Source organism: Pollicipes pollicipes, unplaced genomic scaffold (assembly GCF_011947565.3).
Source record: "Pollicipes pollicipes isolate AB1234 unplaced genomic scaffold, Ppol_2.1 Scaffold_7262;HRSCAF=8765_pilon_pilon_pilon, whole genome shotgun sequence".
NCBI classification, from domain to species: Eukaryota; Metazoa; Arthropoda; class Thecostraca; order Pollicipedomorpha; family Pollicipedidae; genus Pollicipes; species Pollicipes pollicipes.
In genome coordinates this window covers 10,618,359-10,643,784 of record NW_023597055.1, presented here as the reverse complement: position 1 = coordinate 10,643,784, position 25,426 = coordinate 10,618,359, and the positions used below count along the sequence as shown (strand labels likewise).

At 50.5% G+C, this 25,426-nt stretch overlaps 1 protein-coding gene across 1 annotated transcript in view; it reads right to left on the bottom strand.

Annotated features, from left to right (window-relative positions):
- LOC119113427 (DNA cross-link repair 1A protein-like) overlaps nt 1-25,426 on the bottom strand; it is a 38,299-nt gene that overhangs the window by 803 nt on the left and 12,070 nt on the right. The gene's annotated exons all lie outside the window — the stretch shown is intronic.

Sequence of the window (25,426 nt, the reverse complement as noted above, 5' to 3'; positions counted from 1 at the left end):
TTGATAGAACGTGCGATGGTAGAAACTGGCGGGAAAAAACATGTGAAATCATATGATTGGTAAAACCGAGTTGGGCCGCTCAGAGTTTTGAGAGCATTTATTTGAAGCACGCAGTAAAGCGGCATATGCAACTGGGTGGTTTGGCCCTATGTGCTGTTTAACATAATGACCCTGTCAGATTTGTTGCATTTTGTCCGCGTCCGTTAATGATTGTGTCCGTTAAAAGATTTGGGCGGAGCGGGGTGCGTTTTAAGACGCATCAGCTTCGCCGAAAATACTTAATTCCTAACTGAGCCTCTTTCTGCCATCGGGCTTGCTAGGTAAAAAATGGAGGCCTAATAACGGATGAGCATTTACGAAAATCCTGCCATCTGGCGGGAACTAAGGTCATTGTGGGATTACAGCATCTGGAAGACAACTTATTGATCTCGGAACGTTCCTGAAGAACTCGGCATCATGGCAGAACGCACTCCGAAGACAGACTCTCAGCGGTTGTGCAACTAGAGGACTATCCCCTTCCTGTTAGGGTAGTCCCTTGACTATCCCCTTGACTATCCCCTTCCTGTTAGGGTCTCACATACGACTTCACATGTCAAGGTGAAAAGCACAGGGCAAAGATCAAATGTCAAATGTCAAAAGACAAATGTCAAAAGCAAATGTCAAAAGCAAATGTCAAAGCAAATGTCAAAGACAAAAAAACTCATTACCATGTCGGAGACTTTAAATGCTTTATTAAATTTAGGCTGAGAGTATCAGTTCCATGTTTTTTTTAGCGGAAAGCTTGCATCCGCCTTCTTAGAGGTCACGATAATCACTGCCTCTTGATGTGGAATATGTCTGTTCTCGTAACATATAACTCAGGCTTTTGGTTGACCTTTGATTGCGAGCCAAACATTTGTCCTTTGCCACGCAGGCACATCACAATAATTGTATCATCAACGTTGTGTTTGATTCGCATTTTTTGAGCAAGAAAAACCTGAAGTCCGAAACGGGAGCCTTCATTCTATCAATTTGACGTTTAAATACGCCAGGACTTACTGAATTGCCACCTGGCATATCGAAGATCGAATATGGTCGGACATCAGCTGCTGGTTCATTTAACGGACTTTTTCTGACGATATTTTTGAAAATTTGCCTTCAGTTTGGAAAAAGACAAAAAGAGCAGCGATTGCTGAAAGTGCACTCGGCGAGTAACACTGATACCGATTACCGCCACAGTGATCCTGAAATGTTCATTCGCTTTTTCTTTCTTCAAAACCATCCTCTTCTGTCTCCGAGATCAGGTACGCCGATGACCGGCGCACTGAAATGCACCATTTACAGGACGCACATTCAGTCGTTTACCCTCGGCTCATTCAAGAGTCACATCAGTTCAATCTCACGGAATGAAATCGCGTGCGCGCGCACCCAGCGTGAACCCTTGGGCCAGGGAAAACACGAGCGAGGAAAATAGCGGTTTCGCATGTCGTGTCTTCGACACAAGAGGTCCTGTCATGCGACCGGGCTAGGCAGGTGGCACGCAACAGGCACGCTTTCGCGGAATGACGTGTCATACGGCATGAATGACGTCACGACGGCAGGCTAAGTCCCTCCACCTGGGACCCCAGTGACTTGCAAAAAAGTTACCGCTGTGGATCTCAGCCCCTTGTGGTTGGTGGTTCATTAATCCTTAGTGGAAATTTCCGGCAGTGAGCTTGTTCAGACTTGACCTACTTGGCCGTGAACGAAGACGATAGGGGCTGAAAAGGAGCACGTCAGAAACGTAACCAGACTTAAATTTTGTTTAACATACTGTCCGTACTTAGCCAACGTCGCTGATGTTCTATAGAAAATGAATATCAACTTCACACGTCTAACGTTGTTCAAAGTTAGTTCCAGACATAGGCATACCTTGGACGTATGACTTTTTGTTCAATGCGACACATGTGACATATTCTAGACATTTGGGACTCCATTACATCATCTGTCTTCACAGAATGCTCATAACTGTGCGAAATGTTTCAAACATTTAAAAAGACGAGAAATGTTTGGTATTTTGGACAGTCCAAAAGCTATCACGTTCAGGTGAAAATGTTTCTCTAACTTTAAGAAACTGTACAGTAAGCGGGTGGCGTTAAGATGAATTAACCCATAATATTGACAATCAAAAACCTTTCCCAAAACCTTCAAACTCTTACATAATGTGCCTGCCAAAGACTTTCCCACAGACGCACATTATTGGTTCCTGAATTTTCTGTAAATTACGCACAACACGCTGCCTGTCTGCGCCCCAGCTTCTACGCAACAAGTTGTTGCACTGCACAGGTCGCCGCGAAGCTTTTGAAATTTCCTCGGCGATGCATCACCGGCTTCTTTGCACGCCTACGTGAGCAGCGTCAGATTGCAAGGCTTTCGGCTGTGCAGCTCAAGCAGCTCGGTGCAATGCTAACATAACCGCACGCAATGCCAATTGATATGTCCCGCCACGTGACATTGCGACTCGAGGGCTCTCATTCGGCGAGATATTTTGAAACGCCATCTGTCGAAACGGCAGGCTCGGCTGTAATGATCATGCCCCACAGTGGATGAAAGTACAGTGCAGACTTTTTCTATACGCAGTTTGTTTTAAGTTGAGCTGAGCGAGGACGGCTTCCGAAAAGTCACCCAAATGCGCGTACATGCGCATTATCCAAAGCACGGAAATGGGTGCCGCCAGTGCGCCTGCTACGGTATCTCATTTGCAGCTCCCAACGTTAACACACCTCCGAGTTGGCAAAGGGTCTCCACCACGGACGTCGAGCCCACGGCTCGGCTGATTGGCGGCGGGCGAGCTCGCCGGCGACCGGGCCGGCTGCAGTGAGAGCTCGGGCGCTCAAGGACGCCGGCAGGTGTTGCGGCTGATCAGCGCTCACGGCGCCCGACACAGATCGTGGCCCCATTGCAGCACGGCGCCACGACCCGCCCTGCCCCTGCCCGCCCCACCCGATCCGGCCGGGCGCACACAAGCTGTCTGTGCGCTCTCCCGTCGCCTCCACGGGTAGACGGCGTGGGGAGCTAGGGTACTGCTTAGGGAGAAGGGGTGGGGGCACGTGCTCCCCTTATCAAATTTTGACCGGCATTAATACGAACGTGAATAAATGTTGATCATTAAAATGTCAGGACAGAACGTAAATAAGCAGTTAACGATAAAGAAGTTCACTGAAGTTGAGTTCTTTGAAAACTTGCGAAGCTGTACACCATGCTAAGTTATGCACCACGCACAAAATTTTGCGCGCTTCTGGCACTAAACTTAATTATTCCATTAAAGCAAACTTAACTTGTGGCCCCTCACCGCCAAGTTTTCCATATGGCCTTGCCGTGGAGCCAAGCCTGGCGCTCGCGGTGCTCGCCAGCCAGGTCCATTTTCGGACGCCCAAGACACGCACCGTGCACTCAAGGCCACGAGACACACCCCCGGCGGCTGGCTCCTGGGCTGATCTCATGCTGATGAGGCCCACGCTTCCTTGCCATCGGCAACAGGCCGCACCCCGGCGCGAGCAGGAGCTGTCGCGCCGCGCCCCATGATAAGGTCTTGTCGCGTGCAGTCATGGAATCGAGCTGTTTACGTGAGTCCGTTGCGTTCCGACCAATTTCATGTACAGGTGGTAGCCATTCGCCCGCATTGCATGTAGGTAAGGACATGCAATGGGCTCCGGGATGGCTGGATCTGTTAGTCAACACCCGAATTAGATAACAAAATAGCTTCGCGAAACGACATATATAAGTAAAAAAATATAACTATTCGCAACGAAAATAGCTTTGCGAGGACCAAAGCAAAACTGGCGAAGGCACGATGAGTTTTCCTTTGGTCTGAATGATCTTCATAGGTATATATATATATATTATAATATATATATATATATTATATATATCATTAAGGGAGTTTTACAGCCTCGTAGCGTAACATGTGCAATCACTGTTGACATAATCCACGCTGGGCATCTGGCATATCAGCAACACGGACAGCAGATCAGACCCCGTGTCATCAATGATTTGGGACACTGGATTGATGGACATGAAGTTCAGCTACACATGCTTTCCCGGCTCGCCGGCACTTGGAACTTTGGAAGCAAGTTGTACGGAAATTGGTCCGTCTCAATTGGCTAGTAGCTTGCCAACTGACGTAACCCCGCAGGCATGAACCAGGCATAATGTAACCAGCAGGTTGAACAACTGAGTCTCACCCGCTTTACAATGAGGGACAACGGTCAATACAAACGCGCCGATTTGATATCTACAATAAAATACAAACATTCGTTTACTTCCACTCTATTCGAGCCCCGCTCACAATGACATCGTTCGCTGAGCAATGACGCAAATTCCAGGATGGCGGCGTGGATGTTCAACGGCCGTCCTTCTACATCTGGTCTCAATCATATCGCACGAATTATGCGGCGCTCTTAAACGTCAGTCATATCCCGAATCACGCGGGAATCAGAGCCTTGGCCACTCCTCTGCGGCCTAATTAGGCATTACTGCCGCATCCCTGCGTCTGCTTGGAGTCCAGGCAGGTAATCAATAATGTAATTAATGTGATTAATGGACAATTGATGGAATTTTCCCGCCGCGGTCGGCTGCCTCGTGGCTTTGAATAATGGCTGCAACACGCAGGCATTCACCTGAGTACGATGCCCCGTGCTTAGCTTTGTTTTTGATATGCCGCTCGTCCATCGCATCTTCCCAAAAATAACAAAGACCGACGTGCAAGGTCGCGTGAGGTCACTCACAGACCTCAGCCTGTCTCTGCATCAGCTGATGGCTTCTGACCTCGGGTCGTGAGTCATCCAGTGACGAGCGTTTGTCAATCAGACCGAAAAAGGACACTTCTGCCCCGTGAACTTGCGAAATCCAGTTGTGCCCGGCTCGCATTTTATGGCCCACGCAGTGATTTGGATGTATGCCAGAAGCTTTTCACCTCTGAAATGGTAAAAAATTGGAGTTTGTATGGAATTGTTTACTACGATTTACAAGCTAGCGCTACCAGCGAGGGTTTCTCATCTAGTTGCCGCCTCTTGCTCATTGTCTGCTTGATCATCAGCGGCCAACCATCAGGAGCGTGCAACTTATTTTTTCCAGCAGACATCTCAGCCGATATGTGAAATTCTACAAAATTGTATCTTATTTTGCAACTAATAATACGGTGGACGTAAGACTATCTCCCAGTTGACAAGTTTAGTTGACTCGCAAAATGTCAGCGAGTATTGCCAGCTAAACCTCAGACCACGTCTTTTGTTTTCCAAGCTTCGGACTCATCTACCAACCCTTCCTAGCACTGTGTTGCGAGCCAGCTTACCGCTATTACCTGCTGGGAGTGGGTCAGGCCCGATCCTGTCCCGACTCCGTTAGCGTGTTTTTAACGTTGGTGTCGCAACCAAATGTGCAGGATCCAGCAGGGACGGATCCAGACCATATTTCGGGTGTAGGAAAACATTCGGACCGGACTACCTCCAGACAGCAGCCGCCGTCGGATGTAAGCCGCACATGGCTTTGGAACGAAACCGGGACACCAAAGCCTCGCCGAAATCGAACTCTCTCAGGGCTCGTCCCCGCGCGCTGAGCCGCCGAACGGCGCGCGCGAGCCGGCCTCCAAAGTGCCGCCATTGTGCAACGCACCGCCGGCGCAATGCAGGCAGCCTTGCAAGCCGCAGCATCCAGGGACAGGCGAGCAGAGATACTCGCAGCAATACCTGGGCAGAGGCGCACTCAGGGACGTGCGTGCAGGGGAGCACTCAGGGACGTGTGCAGAGGCGCACGCAGACGAAATCCAAGGGACGCTCACGGAATGTGCTGGGAGGGAGCGTGTGACGGAGAAGAAAGCTAGGGCGTCCGAATCCGTTGCGAATAAGCTGTCCATTTGAACTATCTTTGGCATGCAGCCTCACCACCAATCAACTTAAATCAGCACAGGGAGCGTTTAGGCTTAAGCAATGGTTATGGCACGTAGGCTCTACATCATATGCATGAGCACGCCAGAATATTAGCGGGCATGGATCGGAGGGTAGGAGTAACCAACTGTTGACCGCAGGTTGCTGTGGTGCGGAGAGAGAGAGGTCCTCAGCCTGCCCAAAACGTCAGGTGACTCGTTTTCAAATGTATTTCAATTGCAATGATATGTCTGTTTAGTATGATGCTAATGCGTTAAAGTGTAAACAATACTGACCAACGTTCTTAAAATTTCACAAATAAGGTTTACCGGGACTGGTTGTTTCATGTTTTAATTGGCATTTTTGTACACTTGTTTTTCATAACACTGAACCGCTTTCTGTTTCATTGGTTAGGGCAAACATTTTGCGTCGAAGGGAAAAAATAGCACCATGACCTTTACAGCAGTCAGCATTTGCTTACAGCTTTACAGCAAAAGTTGGCAAGCATGCTAGACGAGTAGCCGCGTGCTGTTTGGAAAGCGATTTTCCATATATGTTCAGCGTTCCTCTTCATGACGTGTTTGTCGGAAATATAATGTCAAAGTACATCAACAATCCTACATGATCTAGAAAGCTTGCTGAAAGTTATCTGAAAAAATATAGATGAGACAGTAGTATTAGCCTTATTCCTCGGAGAAACCAGGAGAATAGAGGTACACTTGGGTTGGTGTTTCGGCAACATCCATTTATCGAAACAATAGCACAAGCGAATTCGTGAGGACGAGCAACTTTAATTCACTTTGCTATTGCTCCGATAAGGGCATGCTACCGAAATATCAACCCAACTATATGTCCATTTCCTGGTTTTTCTCCGAGGAATAAGGCTAATACCACCATCTTATCTATGTGAATAATTTGCCTTGCTAATGCACTGAGCAACTTACGCTGTATTGAAAAAATATATCTGCATTTGGTTGACCGCGGATCCATACATCATTCATGTTGTCGCGCCGGGCCTATATTTTCGTTTGCTGCTATGATCATGTGCCTATCGTTGTGAACGTTTCGGTTCTTTAAGTTGCGACAAGCATTGAACAATATTTGCTTCAAGTACACGAGAGTGACAAGGTAAGGCGTCAGTAAACAAAACCGTAAAAACGTGACCTGATCAAGGTCACTAGATTAAAGATTAAAAACAGTTTTCGCGGAGCAAAGTGTGTTCCGCCGGGACATCTGAAGCGTTGGCAGCTAGCCGTCTTCGAATGCTGAACATTTTTAAGGTTCGACGCGTTGCGTTCATACTCGAAAGTGTTTCAAGTTTTACGAAGTGTTTTCAAGCTTTTTGGCTTGACGCCATCCAGTATGGGCCCGCGTGGCTCGTAAATGGCTCAACAGCGCTGCCTTGGCGCCTTTATAAAATGTTTTGTGCGATTAGAGTAATTGTGATTTACTTCTCCAGCTCTTCGCCCTCAAAAACGACATAACACGATCGAGACCACATGCCCCGCAAGCCTTACCAACCGACGACAGAATTGATGTGACCAGCAGGATTTGATGAACCGACGATGAATCCGATGAAACCAACGATAGAACCGACGGGTGGGGAACTGTCGGGCTCTACTTTTTTATCCTTGTCTTCACGCTTTTGACCGAGTGACATCCTTGCAAACCGCTTGTCATACGACCCCATCCCGGGCCCCCTTTTGGCGTCTCCGGCTGTGCGGGGAAGGTACAGACTGTCTCGTCAGCGTCACAGCCGTCCCTGCCTGCTGGGACGTCAGTGTGCTGACGATGTCGCCAGGGACGCTGTCGACCCGTCACCTCAACGATGCGAAGGCTTAGCCCCACCCTCCCAGGCAACCAGTTTGGCTGCAAGTAGCAGGCGACGTTGTTCACTTTCGCGGCGTCGCCGGATGGGCTGCGGAGACAAGGTCAGCTGGCGATGGATTTGAGCGACGGCAGAGCCGGAGCGACTGGTGCGATCCCGTTCATTCCCTTCGGCTACCTGCGACAGGCGGCGGCAAAACGGTCGTGATCCTGCTCATCCCCTTCGTCTGCCAGCGACAGCGGAGGCAAAGCAAGTCGCGATCCCGCTCATCCCTTTCGTTACCAGCGGCAGCGGAGGCGAAGCAATCGCGATTCCGTTCATCCCCTTCGGTCTACCAGCGACAGCGGAGGCAAAGCAATCGCGATCCCGCTCATCCCCTTCGTTACACAGCGACAGCGGAGGCGAAGCAATCGCGGTCCCGCTCATCCCCCTCGTTACCAGCGCAGCGGAGGCGAAGCAATCGCGATCCCGTTCATCCCCTTCGTCTACCAGCGACAGCGGAGGCAAGTGATCGCGATCCCGTGTCATCCCCTTCGTCTACCAGCGGACAGCGGAGGCAAAGCGATCGTGATCCGCTCATTTCCTTCCCCACCAGCGACAGCACCGACGCAGCGATCGTGATCCTGTCCATCTCCTTCCCACGGGCCGGGCCGGTCTGGCCCTCAGGAAGCACATTTGACAGTCGCCCTTAGGACACCTGACAGCAGCTCTGAGATCGTCCAGCGGTTCCTACGATCCCAAGCGGCAGTGTTACCAAGGCCTGGTATGAACTATGGCTCTGGCTATGGCTTGTACTATGTAATATGTGCTATGTATGTACTATGTACTATGTGCTATGTTTTGTACTATGTACTATGTACTATGTGCTATATTTGTACTATGTACTATGTACTTACATGGCTTGAACTATGGCTATGGCTTGGTAGCTTCAGGCATGGCATGGTAGCTTCAGGCATGGCATGGTATGGTATGGTATGATATCAGGCATGGTACGAATAGAGGTGCACGCTTATGGAAGCTATACGGACGTGATTATAAGTATTTGTTTACTGTTGGTCATATCTTATATGTAATCGTACCAACAGGAAGCGAAGACGTGAGGATCTGTGCGCCCCAGCTGACTGAAATTGTTAATATATTGCGTAGCGCAGGATGAGACGATCGTAAGTATTGCATACAACCTTTAAATCAAGATCACCCCGAACGGCAAAGATATGTTGCCCCCCGGCATTCGAGAAAAGCAGGCACCATAAGCTAGCGCTTCAAGTGATCACGTACGATAAACGTAAAGCGTCTGGATGCTTACCATCAGACGAAATCCCATCTAGCTCTGTCAAATAAATCAAGTTGCTAAATATTATAATAGCTGATTTGTAGAGCCAAATCCTCACAACAATCGCACGAGTTTATCCCTCCGTAATCCTGGGATTGAAATCAAAACCGCGCTTTTACTTTCGCTCGGTTTTAGTGCAAAGGTCGGTTAGATTCGAGCTGCAATCCAAGCGGAAACGGACACAACATGAATTTAGCAGCATGTGACCCAAATGCCGTCGAGGCCGCAAACCAGTCTGAAAGTGGTCGTAATGTTCCAAAGGTATTAGTCTTTACCATAAAAAGTAGAGGTTAAATGCAGAGGACCTCTGACATCGGACTTATGGCAACAGCAGGCAAGAAGTGCGATGCTTCAGGGGGCTACTAGTTTGGAGTAGAAATATCATGCCGACGAAGCGAACGGTGAACCGACGATGAACCCGATGAATCCGATGAACCCGATGATAGAACAGACGGTGAGATCTGTCGGTTCTAGGTTTCTCGGAGATCCAAATTCACTAACGGCCAGTGAATAACGATGTCTTTAGCTCACACAGCCGGCACAAAATGTTGGTGGTCATTTAAAACAGCGAGTCGCTGAGCTATGCAGGTAAATGTGAGATCAATCTTGCTGCGTTTTGGCACCGAAACAACTATCAGCATACACTTGAGTGGACAACTGAACAGAACAACGGATTTAACAGAAATACAAGTGCAAACATCACTGAGTCGGCAAGCCGGGTTTCTAACCACGCACAAGCGCAATTGATTACGTCCGGCTCACAGTTGAGCGACGGTACCGGCGTCTTTGTCGCGCGCTAACGTTTCTCCGGCAGCGAAACATCCGAGCCGTCGTGTAGCGGCACCGGCGCGGGAAGCGAACGAGATCAGGCCCGTCACCCACCTGTGGGCCGGTCTCGGAGGCTGGCCGGCCTCGTGATACACCTCTGGATCAGGTCTGAGCGATCCCGGCCGGCAACGGGCGGCCCACCTGGCCACCTTCACCGCCGGCGAGGGGGGCGCCACCGGCGGGCCGGGCGCGCCTCGTCGGCGACCTGCGCGGGCCTCCCCTGAACGCCGCCGCCGCAGGGTGCTGGTGTCCGCCACTCCGACTGCGCACTTCCTCAGCAGCCACAGAACGACCCGTCCGTCGGCTTTCGTTGTGAGAGATTCCCTTGCAAAACGCATCCTTGCATTTAGTTCGTAGAGGACAAGTATTTCCCGCGCCATCCGTGACCGTCTACGGTCGGTTCGCTTTCAATGAATGGTCTTTTTGAGGGCAGAGCCGCCCAATGAACTACAGACAGGGCCGCCCAATGGACTACAGACAGAGCCGCCCAATGGACTTCAGACAGAGCCGCCCAATGGACTACAGACAGAGTCGCCCAATGAACTACACCACCACTAGATTCTGGGGCCGGCCTCCCCAAAGACTTATAGCTCAAGCTCCTTTCGCTGAGGTGGCGTCACAGATACACGCCAATAAAGAAACGCCTCCTTTAATTCCACACATGGACACAAATCGAATCCGCTTGTTCAGCTCCGTGGAGACATATAGCGCGCAGGAATTGCGCACCTTCGATATTATTCAAATCACAGTCGTTAGCAAGTGATCTATGACTAAAGACATCAATCGGTCGCGCTTTTCAGATGAGATCGAGACCTACCTATTTGCCGGGTTACAAGACTGTCAACAGCGCATCGAGCGCTGCTACACGCTGTTATATCAGCAATCCATCAAACGACTTACTTTTAAAACAAGCACACTTACTTAGCCTCTCGGCCAAATAGGGAACGGGGTTGGACCGTGGCGTTGTAGATAAGTAGTGAAGCTTACAACGGAGTAAGAAATGGGCTTCCACTGGCCAATGAAGAACGGGTGTCAGGGTGTTCCAGTTGAAGCGAGGAGGACGATAGGAAGGCAGCCACCTACCACTTCAAAGGCGGCCACGCCGAAAGCGCTACTGCGCAGGTAAATGACCTAGGCGAACTTGACGCAAAAAACGCTCCACCTGGCCACGGAGGAGTTTAACAGGCGACGCTACCCGCCGCTGCGTCGGCTGCCCAGCACTTCAGCCCGTTTGCATTGGTCGCTCAGTCGTGATGAAGAACAAAGCGGCGACCACACCGTTAAGTAATCCTTACAAGCGGGCATCAGTCAGTCATACGCACGAGAGTTGAAGGTCGTTCGAGAACCCACCTGGAACGACGTGAGGGCTGATAACGGTGCAAAGTCAGTCAAGGCTCTGGCTGTCTCGGGCAGTAGGTCGCGGCCGTATCGAGGGACGCCCTCCTCGTTGAACTTGTGCTGCTTCCAAACTTAGTTGCAAATGCAGGGAGGCCCCTATTCATCTCCTGGCTCCATTCGAGCAGGGCCCGTGCAGTGACGAAACGTCACAGGCGGTGACCAATCACGAACACGAAGTTGGCCACTGCAGGTGCCCTGCAAGGGTCAGCACCGTAATTCGTCGAGAGAGTAAGAAACCAGCTAATAATAATGCAAGGCACGCCACAACGTGGCGAGCAGTCCTTCTTAATAGCAGACACCATGCTAACTTACTGTCCACCAAACATTGCCTCATCCAAAGCACGTAGCGGTACAGCAGCCAGCAGCGCAACACAAAGGTGCAAGGCTGATAGTCGAGTCAGTACCAACGAACATTTGGATATTGGAACATTGGAACATAACTTGTGGCATATGGACACTATATGCCATGTACTTTTCATGTAGGAGTACTTAAGGCAGATGGGCTGAAACTTCAAAGGGCCTACACAGGGCAAGGCTTGAGATTTCCAAAGCCTCTGGTGGGTCTGATTCGGGCGACCCGTACCCGGGTTGCATTAAACGTTCCGATGCATTAAACGTCTGGTGCTTCTAGGCCATGTCAAAAGCCCATTGACCATTTCAGACCGAAATTTGTCTTGAAACTTGTCTTTGCACCGTTTCCCGCGGTAGCTGGGATTTCCGCAGCCATCCCGGAGGTTTCTTTCTCTGCCGCTTAGCTGGGACGAGCGTGTGCACCATCGCGCAGGATCAGCATAAGCCCAACACCATCGCACGGGGTCAGCGTAAGCTCCATCACCATCGCACGGGGTCAGCATAAGCCCAACACCACTCGCACGGGGTCAGCGTAAACTCCATCACATCGCACGGGGTCAGCGTAAGCTCCATCACCATCGCGCAGGGTCAGCTAAGCTCCAGCACTATCGCGCAGGGTCAGCATAAGATCCATCACTATCGCGCAGGATCAGCATAAGCTCCAGCATCATCGCACGGGGTCAGCATAAGCCCAACACCATCGCACGGGGTCAGCGTAAGCCCTCCAGCACCATCGCACGGGGTCAGCATAAGCTCCAGCACGATCGGCGCAGGGTCAGCGTAAGCTCCATCACCATCGCACGGGGTCCGCATAAGCCCAACACCATCGCAAGGGGTCAGCGTAAGCTCCAGCACCATCGCACGGGGTCAGCATAAGCTCCAACACCATCGCGCGGGGGTCAGCATAAGCTCCAACACCATCGCACGGGGTCAGCATAAGCTCCAACACCATCGCGCGGGGTCAGCGTAAGCTCCAGCACCATCGCGCAGGGTCAGCATAAGCTCCAGCACCATCGTGCGAGGTCAGCATAAGATCCATCACTATCGCGCAGGATCAGCATAAAATCCAGCACCATCACGCGGGTCAGCATAAGCCTCCAGCACCATCACGCGGGGTCAGCATAAGCTCCAACACCATCGCGCGGGGTCAGCATAAGCTCCAACACCATCGCGCGGGGTCAGGCGTAAGCTCCAGCACCATCGCGCAGGGTCAGGGTAGGCCCCAGGTCGCTTCGTGCGTTTTAGAATGTCTCGACGGACGCTGGCTGACTTCTGCACGGTCAGACGAAACTCGGTCCGGGGGGACCTGCTGACCGGACTCATGAGCGCTCGCGCCCCCCCCCCCCCCCCCCCCTCCCCCCTCCGCGCGGTGTCAGTGATGGCCAGGTGCCTCAAAGCTGCTAGTTTGCCCCTGACTGGAAACCGCGTGCCCTTTCGCCCTCGCTTCCACCATTGACCTTTGCGTAAAACATCCCTAATCCCCAGTCCCGAATACCATCCCTGCTCCCATCCTTGATCCCATCCCCAATCCCGTCCCTGATCTCGGCGGGAGGCATTATCCGCTAAAACTGCGCCAACTTGCCTAAACGACATGCCAAAAGGCATGGTAGCGCAGCACTTGCCCGCAAGTCAGGCGCTGCATTAATATTACGAGCAACACATAACTAAAAGAGTGTTCCATTAGTCAACAAGTATACACATGTTTTGATGCTCACTGGACAAATGGAAAAAATGGCATATAGGGTGTTTGTGAATTTCCACTGGAACTGACCCGATTAAAGGTACAGAAGTACGCTTAAGCGAGCCTTTCTGGATCAGTGAGACCACGCTAAGCTCCAGCAGCGGCATCTCATCCCAGCCGGCAATATCAAAGAGCTAACATCTTCGCAACCAGTGGGTGCGGCTTCATGCTGTTTTCAGCAACAAGTGAAACCGCTCAAAAGTTGCACCCACCTCTGTGAAAATGCAAGGTGGTTAGCATGTGGCCTTCACTGTTGAGCTAGGGCAGCCTCAACATCCGACGTGCACTTTTTGCCCCCGGATACGAATAACCGGTTATCGAGCCCCACCTGCAGACAGTTCGAAGGATTGTCGGAGGATAGAAATTGGGTTGCACAAGTGCCAGCCTTATGTACAGCCGGTGAACGCGTGCCCGAGGACAAGTCTGAGATCTGCCCGATTTAACAAGTTTTCAAGATTAATGGAAGATTGGATATCAGATAGCAGCACCAGAGCCGATCTTGAAACTAGATGCGCGGAGCAAGGTGAACAACAGATCACAGGCAGACAGACCTGTAGATCTGTCCGCAGATCACCAATAATTATCGCATCATCTGACATAACGTCACGCCGGTTATCCGGGACCGACACATGGCCGACAGGGCTTGGAAGCAAATCGTAAGGTTTATTTAGTTTTACCGCCACCAGTTGAACGACAGAGATCAGAAAGCGAGCCTGTATCAAACACGTGTGACCCATATGTATGCTTTATCATAAAATGTGCGCAGTTTCGTTCGCTAGTCTTTCAGTTGAAGCCATACTGGCAAGTACGTGCGTTTCTTCATTTTTCTTCTAGCCTTTAGGAAAAAGGAGTTTTACTTATAAACATGCGTGTTCCATGCGTGTACTTTCACCGAAGGAATCAATCAACAGTGGCGTCTGGTCGGGGAAGAAAGTAAGACAAAACGATACAACCTCAGCAGAAAAGGAATGAAGTCAGCAGGACTGTGTAGCTATCAGAACAAGAATGGGTCTTTCAGTGGCAGTCGATGCCTATGAATACCCGTCATCTTGTCTGTTGGTGGACTTCCAACACTTCCACAGTTTGTGGCTTCAGTTTCGGGGCAATTGATTTATTTAAGACGCATATTCATTCTGTTTGAAGAATTGAACATGACTGACAGCCGAGCATTTGCATTGGCTCTTGTGACGTTCTTGATAGCTGTCCTCAGCAGCGGAGTAGTTTCGTTTTTTCGTTGCTTTCCGATTAATCGATATTTTTGGTTACGCCGAGCACAACAGCTGTTTGCAGCGTATTTTGTTTTTGCAAAATGCTCGAATACAGGTAAGTCAACTCGCCTAAGGTGATCGAAATAAAACGGGAGTTGGTAGCTATATTTTTCCACAGTAAAGTTGTTTGCAAAAAGCGTTTTGCCTAAAACATCAGTTAAGTGAGATCCTACAGCGGACACAACATACAACTTTAGGCGGATACCGAATCTAGCGCATATTTACGAGCATACGTCGCTGATTTTTTACAAACGCAACTTTATAACTTCTCTGCCTCTGTAGAAGAGGCAGAGAAAGTTAGCTTGCACGGATCCAAGGTCATGGTTCATAAGTGGATATTTGATATCGCGGCACGATTCAGGCTAAGGGCTGTCAAATTTCATGTTTGCCGGTCTCAGGATGCGTCAGGACATGTCACGCGTTTGCTAATGCGCCATACGAGACACTTACTCCGTCACAGACCATTCACGAAGCCAAAGGCCGTTTGACCTCTGAGTCAACCCTGAAGACCATCACTACAAATTACAGTGAAATGACAGGGTTGTTCCCAGACCCAGTTGTTCCAAACGCCGACCAAAACTAGTGTCCTGGGCACCGACGCGTAGCTTACCAGCCCGGGCCGAAAGAACGGCACCACTGGCACACACCGCGAGGCTGTGGTCGACGTTTGGAGCGCCAGCAGGTGCCACGCGGGCCCACCCTCGGCGTCAAGCGCGTCACCCCGGCGCTTCTCCGCATAATCGTTAAGTCTTGGACTGAAGTTCTGAAGGCGTCGAATGGAAAACATTGATCGAAGTTGATACTGTCCAGATTCTCAAAAAGTCTGGTCAAAACCGGACGGGACGTTAAAGTCGTGCGTGGGGATGCAATCATTTGAACAGGCCTGGCGGATGTCTGTCGCTGGGTAAGTGTTAAGCGCGTCTCCCGCTGAGACCAACCAGGCCTTGAGCTGGATCAGCCAGCTTAGCCGCCACGATGTGAGCCAGCCTTTTTATGACGCCATACCCGTATATCCAGACCTGTGACGTCAGACCTGGCCATGGGTAAGAAGTATGTTACCAAAAACCGAATCTTTACACCAAAGCGCAGCTCATCGTTCCAGCCCACCTTCGTCAGGACAGCCTGATTTGTCAACCTTGAAGTCAAAGAAGAGATTAGATGGCTGCAAACGTCATAGCGTGTAATCTAATTGGCACCGAGCCAAAACTTGCTTGGGTAATGGAAACCGGGGTAAGGGCGACATTTTATGCATTTTAGGAGAGAGGGCGAGCTCCCCCCGTGCTGACTTTGGGGGGGGGGGGAGCTAGGCCCCAAACCCCTCACCTAATGCTTCTCTGCCCCCCCCCCCTCCGAATGAACATGGAAAAATGAATACTAGACCAAGAAAATGCAGAAAATGTCCTCAAAATACTGGTACATTAGGTACGTGAAAAAACAGCACAACTGGTATCATATTCATTTGGAAGCACGTGGTATCCTGTAGGGACCTTATATGCTCTTGTCAGTCCAGCTCTTTTGCATGTTCAGCCAGTCTGCACATGCCGACGACTTTTTCACGATATTCCACCTGGATAGCGACACAAACACGTATTGCAATATGTACTGCAACCTTTGACAACTTTTAAGCACAAGGTGGCTTGTTTTGGCGCATAAGGGTGGCACAATTACTTACCACGAACAGCACACTTTGAGAACATTGCACGAACAGCTCCAGCATTCCATTCACGCAAGCTCTCACGTACTGCCACCCAATACGCGGTGCTGTGCCAAGTGCTGTCCCAACCGACCAGCTGGTCCGTCTGGTCGGCAGTTTCGTTCCACGCGAGCCGGGGGGTGGTTCCGCGAGGGTGGAACGACGCGCCTTTGTCGCCCGTGGCTTGCGCGTGACTTGCGCGTCATGACGCTCGGAGCGCCGACGGTCAGCTGCCAATTATGACGTCATCACCAATGGCATCGTTGCATTTTCATTACGCTTTACACGTTGCGATTTCAAAGCGATTATGGTGCCGCGAGCCTGTCGTTAGTAATGGACGTTTACCATTTCGCTGACGTATTTCGATGACTCTTCAATTCCTTCCTTATGTCGCAGGATATTTTATCGATACAAAATAAAGATATACTTGCAGATGATGATATCGCAAACCTGTCGTTAGTAACAGTCGCTTGCCATTTCGCTGGTGTGTTCTGATGGCTGTTAAATTCCTTACCTTTGTCGCAGGATGTCTTATCAATAAAAATTGAACATATACTTGCAGGGTGGCAAGGAATAGATTGGTGGCTGTCATTTGTCCGTGCTTCGGCCAAACCGTAGCAAACATGGCGGACGAATAGATGGTCAAGACATTTAAGATTAGATTCAATTGAATAATCTAAGTAGCGCTTCATGCACAGGAAAAATAAACCAGGTAGATTCCTGTGCATAATAATTTATGAAAATCTATCTTGGGCGCCTTTATGAATTTGTAGCAGCGCAAAAACGCTGAAAATGGTGCAAGTGCTGTCTTTGTAAGTTTTTGACAATAGCTACCAAAATGGATAGTTAATAAATGCAGTTTATAAAGTGGCGAACGTTTTTCACATGGCGCATACAAAGATCCATGCAAGAGAAGTGTAAAGAGATGCTATAGTTTACTCGTTATCTCATAACTGACACCAGAAAAAGAGAAAGGCGCACTTTCCCCACAAGTGCGAATTATAAAAGGCAGAAGGCAAAACAGGTTGGCGGGCACAACCAATGGACGCGCTATGTAAAAAATGCTATTGGTCATAGGCCGACCGATATACTAAATTTTCTTAGCTTTAGAATTTAGTCTCCTTTCTTGAGGCACACAGCTTCTCATGACGAGATCAATATCTCAAGCTACAGATCATATTTTTCCGTCTGCCAGCGAGAAATTCTTCATATTTCACAAATCAAGGACATACTGGCCGCTAAGTTGGCTTGTGGTACATAATAAAACACGGCCCATTTTAAGAGCACATCCTTGCGGAGGCCAGGGGATATGGGCCAGCCGAATTCTGGGCAACGTAAAAACAAAATATGCATATTTCGCCCATTCTTTCGTCACGCCAACGGGTTCATGCAGCCTTCATTTTTCAGTTTTTTTGTTTTGGACGGCTGAATAGGGTGGACTACAAAACGTAGGTGCAAACATTTTTGTACTGTCCCCCTGTTGAAATGAGGTTGCCATATAACATTGTTGTCATATAGGTTGCCACATAATATATTATCTACACAAATTTTAATCTGTCTGTACGCCTGTCTACCTGCTTATCATCTTTTGCTCGTTGGCCTGTGAGGAAATCAGGCGGAGGAGATCCTCTGAAATATTTACACCGTGCATGCACGAGTAAGAACGCGAGTAATATACTGATATGCTGACGTCCCAATTTAAAGTCTGGAATATCGAAGACTAAAAAGGCTATCCAGACCAGAAGACTAAGACTATCAAAGACACAAGGTAGAAAGGGAACCTTGTGAGCTATGTATAGGTGCATATATGTGTCTATGTGAGCTCATTTGTGTCGAACTTTAAGGCCCATAGGTTTGGCCATTTCGGTCAAATAATGTCAACCAAGGTCAAACTCCAGGTTGTGTCCGAAATATACTCCATCCCATAAGACCCCGCGCAACCAGCTTTCATCTAGATATCCTTTCTAAGCAAAAGGTCACTAGTGGAAAATGTTACTCTCACACAGCTAGCTCCACACAGCTAGAAACCTTCGAACTTTTTTGATGTTTGGATTTAAAACCAGCGTGAAGAACTAGGCCATGCGGTATTTTCCTCAAAGCAAAACGCTGATTGGGATCATTTTAGATCAGTGACCTACCTTGACCTTCACGAAGTCAAAATAAGTTCTGTTGGCGTTCCTTCGACCAAAAAATTCGAAATGAGCGCCAAAAACTAACGCATGAGACAAGTATGATTTTGGCCAGCTGTAGGCCAGCGACCAGAAGAGGTATATTTAGTTTTTGAATGACAAAGTATCGGCTACTTGGTAGCATACAACTAACAAAGTGCTAGCATACAACTAGCTTGGTGCGGATTCACCGCAACGTCCGGAAGTTAGTCTGGAAAACCTTAGGGTAACGGTAAAATTGATCCCCAACCAGGCGCGTATTGATCGTAAACTTATGTGAAACTGAGTGAGGCAGGTTTACCGATAGTCAAGCCGTCGTAAGTGTATTTTTCATCTAAAAAGACAAGTCTTCAGATCCTGATTGTTTCGGCATTATAAGGACAGTTCACAAGATGACATAAGATAACGTCACAAGATGTTATCAAGTTCATCAACATGTTATCATCAACAAGTTCATAAGATAACATCATAAAGACAGAGTTCTTATGTTATGCTATCGACCTGCGACATACCAGGAGGTGCTAGTTAAACGACACATGGTGCAAACATATTATTATATATTTGTAGGACCCGTCACGACTGCATGACATGTAGCATACGCAGTTCTTCGTGTGTTTCATAGGTGTTATTGATCTGACTTTGGTAAGTATTCTCTGGAGCGTGAAGCTGCTCCTGAAGACTTCCCCGATGTCGTAGCGTCCACAGGTTCTTACAATCGCTTCTGACAAACCCTTGCTGTATCGCAGTGATACCGCTGCTGTTCGTTTCTCGTTTTGCCCGTCCCTGCGGAACATTTCGGTCTAGTTTTCTCTCCTTAGTTGAGTCGTCATCACTGACGTCAACTGCGCGATGCTGCAGGCATCTTACGATGCCTTTCCTGACCGTGCGCGGGTGGTGTGACTGGAAATTTAGGTAGTGACCGACTGTATTGGCTTCCGGCGCACCGAGGTCCCGAACCTGTTGTTGGTTCTCTCGACTTTTACGTCTAGGAAGGTGGTTTGTTATCGCGCCCACGTTCCACAGTGAAATGGATGGATGGCCGCCAGCTGTTGATGCTGTCCAGGAATGTCGTCACGTCTTGCCGGTGTTGCCAGAGTTGGAAGGTGTCGTCGATGCATCGCAGCCATTCTGAAATGGTTGCAATTTTTCGGTGTAGGTTCCAACGCCATGGCTTCGAGTGTTCGATGTAATTTTAGCTGTCACCGCTGATAGAAGTGATCCTTTGGTCATTCCCTTCGTTTTCTGAAAGCGTTGTCCATTTAGCTGGAGCCCAAGTTTGCGATAGAATCCCCGAGTATCCAGCAGCTGAATGACACCGAGTTACAACACCGAGAGACTCTCCTTCCCGGTCAGCACAAGTGATGGAAAACTGGGCTCGCAATCAGCGACGGTGGCCGAAGTTGTGCGTAACTGGTCGAGACGCCGTGCGCATACTAACGCACAAGACGTGGACGATAGTCCGAAGACAGGTGGACGTGGACGCTAGTCCGAATCATGTTCCAACTGTGACACTAATACCTCGCCTCAATCCTTCCGTAAAACTATAGCCTCCCTTCCCTCCGTGTGTGAAGGCAAAATGGCGAGTTTTCAGTACTCACCGTCGGCAGGGATGTTTCTCGTCGATCTGATCGCTCCGAATCTACAGTATTGTTGGCAGCAAGTGAAAGCTATTTCAGTGCCTTCAGGTATTCGCCTTAATAATTCTGACAATGTGTGCCAAGAGATCCGACTGCTCGAAGAACAAGTGTATGCATATACGAGCTCATTCAGATACCTCATTCATGCTAAAGGTCCATGCGCAGTCTAAACATAAACTAAACAGCCCGTAAAACCAACGGCCTGCCCATGCCTTGCAGAGACACTTCAGGGGTCATGCTGACGGTCTCACCCCGAGACCAGCCGAGGGGGGAGGGGGGGGGGGGGGAGCGGTCACCAGGTGGCTGTCAGGCGGCCAGGAGCGCACGGAGGGATGGTCCTCAGCAGGAGCCTGCACTCAAGTAACGAAACAAACGTCGATCCAACTTCGTGATAAAGACTTCGAAGGTGGCCTTCGTCCAATCAACTCTTAACACGTGAGTAACGTCTTCAATGAGCTTGTCCCGCAAACGTCACCTGAATAAGGCACCGGAAGATAGGCGAATGTGGACAGGGGAAGAAACAAGCCTGACAGCCAGTTTTTGCTGTACCTGCAGTGCACCAGCGCCAGGGCCGATGCCGATGTTAACGATAGTGTTCAAGTTGACAAACGTCGCAAAAAGGCCTCTGTGTGATTCCTATGCCTGCGTATCCCACATTGCAAGAAAACCGCAGCGAGATTCCAATCTGTTATTACCGAACAAACAGATGCCGGCCGGAGGACTCTCAATGGCAACTGTGACGACTTATGGAGATTGTTGGGCCATTTTCCTGCGTAACCGCTGCCGATCCAGTGCACTGACAAAGCTGCCGGAGACCCTCGTAGGGCAGCCACATGGAAGCCATTGGTAATATGTCGGTGGATGCATCAAGCATTCGCCGTACCCGCGTTTTGGAGATATATAGTCAAACGTCCCTGAAGGGTGCTTGCCCCCTGTCGCTTGTTTGCTGGAGAGAGACTAAAAACTGGTCGGGGCACCTCTGTTATTGGTTAGACTTGCCCTAGCTGGGAGACGCGTCCACCGCTCGTCCCTCCTTCATGCTTCAACCCGCCTCCTTGCGACGCCACGGTTCTCCGGGAAAGCTACGTGCGCTAAGGCTACTATGGTTCCATTGAGTGAGCTTACGTGCCCCCCCCCCCCCCCCTCCTCCTCTGGATCCGCCGCTGATCTGAGCTAAGTCTCAGCAGAAGACCGGCAGCCTGTAAGTGCATGCAGTCTGCTCCACCATCGTCCGATCTCCTACATGTTATTGGTATTTCATCTGATTAGTACTTGGTCATATATATATATATATATATATATATATATATATATATATATATATATGTGTGTGTGTGTGTGTGTGTGTGCGTGTGTGTGTGTATATATTTACTTCAACCTAAAGTGGAACTAACACATTGATCACCTATCTTTAGTTACTAGCTGCAATATTGGCGTTATGAAGCGATGCAAGTTCTTCTTGAATACACGGTCTTTGCTTCTACTTTACAACTTCTTTGTTTTGCCACACATAAATTATTGCTGCCTTGTGTATGGTCTTATATTCCCAGCCCACGCGAACAAAATTTGCCTTCCGCAAAAGCGTGAAATTAGAAATGCTGGTAATCAGCGCGGAGGCGCACTGCGATCATATTTCAAAAACAGACTAAAATCACTTTAAGTTAAGGAAATTGCAATGCGACAGTTAATCTCGTTAATGCACAGAAAATTTACTTCGAACCTGACCCTGAAAATGAACGCCCTGTTTACGCTAGCAGATATCCCAAGAGTAACCACTAGAAACAGACACTACTTTAATGAATAATTCACCCCAAAATTCTACCGTTGTCATGTTGTAACGTGGATCGGCCCTCGTCTCTGATATTCTATTGTATCACCTAAACTATCCAGAACAGGCGCTATTGAGGCGACACAAAAATGCATAAAGAGGCTCACAAAAAACGTTTTCTTGAAAAGCACCATTGTTCACGATACATTTGAAGGACCGCGCGGTTGTGTGTGCGTGTGTGTGAGTGTATGTGTGCGTGTGTGCGACTGCATGCGTATGTGTGCGTGTGCTTGCGTGCGTAGCTCTACCATGACTATGTATACGTTTTCACCCCGTAAATGGCGGCTCTGTCTTTCGATCGCCCACCTGCAGCAAGCTTGCTTAGTCTGGTGGGCGGCTGAAATCGAGACCTTGGACTTACATCTCTGCGACCAGACCTTTGCCCTTCCCAGCCTGCGTGAGTTATTATGCTAATATCGTGTGAGCTACCTTTCCGAACGGGCATTAACGTTCAGTCGTACACTGCCTCTGGCTACGACCACTATTTCGTCTCCCTTGCTTATTTCTGCTAATGACTCATATAACCCGCTGGGGGGCTGTGCTGGCTCGTTCTTTTATTCCTTTTTTTTTGTTTCCACCTCTTAGCAGGGAGTGCCGCGACTCGCATTTCTTATCTTTGGTGTTACCGTAGAGTTCAGTGTGTCGCTGGGATAGTGGGAGCGACACCCGTGGTCGCCCCTCGGTGGCGGTTAGAAAAAGCATGCACATGCACAACGAATGCCACGGCAATCACGGCGAGTCGAAACTAATTCACGGTGCGAGCCCGCAGCTTCGCGAAGCACCGGGCGAGGCTCGCTACAGATGCGCACGCGTGCATTTAGTGTAGACAGTTCCTGCTCACGGCCGTGCAGCACACTGCAGAGGGCGACAGCTGCTGTCGGTCCGCCTCGGCCGATGGCCGAGACCCGCGCCGCCTCGGGCGAACCGCACGGCAGGCTGTGTTTTCGCAGTGTGGAGGACCTTCAACGCAGGAAGATGGATCTGAGCCACCCCATCAGGTTTAGGTCGGTTTGTGTGGCGGGATTGGGACGGCAGTCAAAGCAAGTGCCGGCTGGGTTTGATTCGTGACACCAACGCCGTCTTCTTCGAACCTCAACGTTCACGTAAAAGCCAGCCAAATTGTTTAGCGTTGGTGCGTAGACTGAAAGCTAGATAATATATCACAATTACACACGCAATTGGCAACAAGAAGCTCAACCTTCAAGCTCAACCTTCGCCCTTAAGCGTACTTAGTTTTGCCTAGAATCAATTTTAGTAGTAATCACGTCAGCTTTGACCTGTGCTCCTGTGTATCGGATAATTCATCGGATATCATGTACGTGAGTCACTGACCGCATCAAAATAGTGGCCGCCGGCGAAGTGGTTTTGTAGGAACAAGTGAGAATAAGTACAAAGGTTGCATGTCAACGAGCTGAGTTCGAAGACAAGAATACTCGCGCCTTATATTTAGTATCATTCGGCGTCTAACATCAGGTGTTTTACATAAACAGTCCGGCTCAAACCCTCCAAAATAAAACAATTGTTGGCAGGATATTAGCAGGGTCATGAGCATGACACACCGCGTGTGTAATCCAACACCCCCTATCCCCTGACGAAGGCCTCACGTTGAGGCGCGCTCAGGTCACAATGCGTGCTCGTGTGGAGGCGCAGCTGATGACTGGAAGCGGACGTTGGTACGGCAGATGCCGCGCCTGCTTTGGGGTGGCAGGTCCGTAACCAGGACGGAGTCCCCTTCGACGCAGCTAATCCCACTGAACTGCGTACCACTTGGGGACAACACGGCCTCGGCGAGGCGTGGATACCGATCGGTTTACCTGCCCGGTGATGGCTCTCTTCTGACGATTTTCTAGCGACTGGCATCATAAAAACGTGGCGTTTTCAGGAGCTAAGCCCTCTTCCGCATCTCGAGCGTCCGAGAAGTGGCATCATGGTGCCTTACAATATAACAACTGTCTGTGTCCTGTCCCTGTGTCGCTGTTATCCAACGAAGCACCCCACCATGTCGCGTAACGGCTGGTGCTTTACGTCTGCTCCTGCCACTCCCGCGCGCCATCGCCGCAACTGGCAACATCCACCAGCAGCGTCAACCGTCCCGCGACGACCTCCTTACATCGCTGCGTCCGTCGCCGCCGCCAGCCGCCACCACACGCGCCTCGGCGCGACCCAGCCTGCCTCCCTCCACTCGCCTCCGCACACCCCGGCCTCAATAGACATCCGTTTATTTGGAAAGCAGCCACAGTTCGCTAGGCGTGTCCGGCATGGCCGGCCGCCACACAACGTTTGAGCATTTCGGCAGCAGCCGCCCGGCTGGGTGCCGGCCGGCGGCCGCGTGCGCACGCGTCCGGCCGGGAGAGCCGGCGTCCGGGCCCACGCCACGCTCGATCGTGTAGGCTCGCAGGGGTTAACAATCACGGAGGAGCCGACTTAATGGAAACACAGGGCGACGCCGCCCGACACATGCGTTAATACTTAGGCTACGCTAAAAACTTACGAAAGCACGTGCACTGAAAATGAATGCGCCGGCATTGCGAGAGGGCCTGCGATTGCGGTTAAACCGACGCGAACGGGCGGGCACTTGTCGCGAGAAAATTTTCGGTAACAGCTGCGGAACACCAGAAGCACGGTAAACAAAGAACGCGCGGGACGCAAAGTACGCTCTCATCGCTCGTCGCCGTTCGCCTACTTCCACTAACCAGCTCCAGAAAATAACGAAAATGCAAAAATACTCCACACCCGAGTCCGAGTGCACAATATGTTCCGCGCGTAGGCGATATCGCGTGCTAAAAAAGCTAGAGATGTTCCGCGGGCGCGTGGCCGACCGCCGCAGCAGCCACATGACGCGCCGGACCCCGCAGGCTACAATGGAGGCCACCGGACGGCGAGTACGTCGTGTCTTAAACGCAACCAAGCGACGGCCAGGCGCCCCGGGCCTTCTGACGGCGAAGGCGCGCCAGTGACGTCACAGGCGGCCGCCGCGCGGACGGTGACTAGAATCTCGGCGGCCCGCGGCCTGCCGTCCCAGCGCCCCTCCCCCCTCCCCCCGACCTCCCCGCCTGCCGAAGCACCGTGGCCCCACGAGACGCACGCGCTCGCACCCGACTAAAGCAGGACCGCGCAAAACAAGTAACATGGCGACGACGACGCGCCGTCCGCCGGCGGGCACACCACCGCTGCTTGGCACGAACAACTGAAACCTGCCGACGCGACGGCCGCCTGACTGACTGGCGCCGGCGGGCGCTCGGGTCGCGCCACCCCCGACCAGCCGGACGGCAGCTGACGGAGCGCGGCGTCCGGGGACTGGCGGCACGGCCTGGCACCGGCCCGAGCGACGGGCAGAGCGGCAGGATGGAGACCGACCGGTGACGAGACCAGAGCGGCAGGATTGGGGGCTGGTAGGTGTCCAGAGCAGAGCGGCAGGATGGGGAGACCTGAAGAGAGCAGAGCGGCAGGATTGAGGGCCGGCCAGTGATG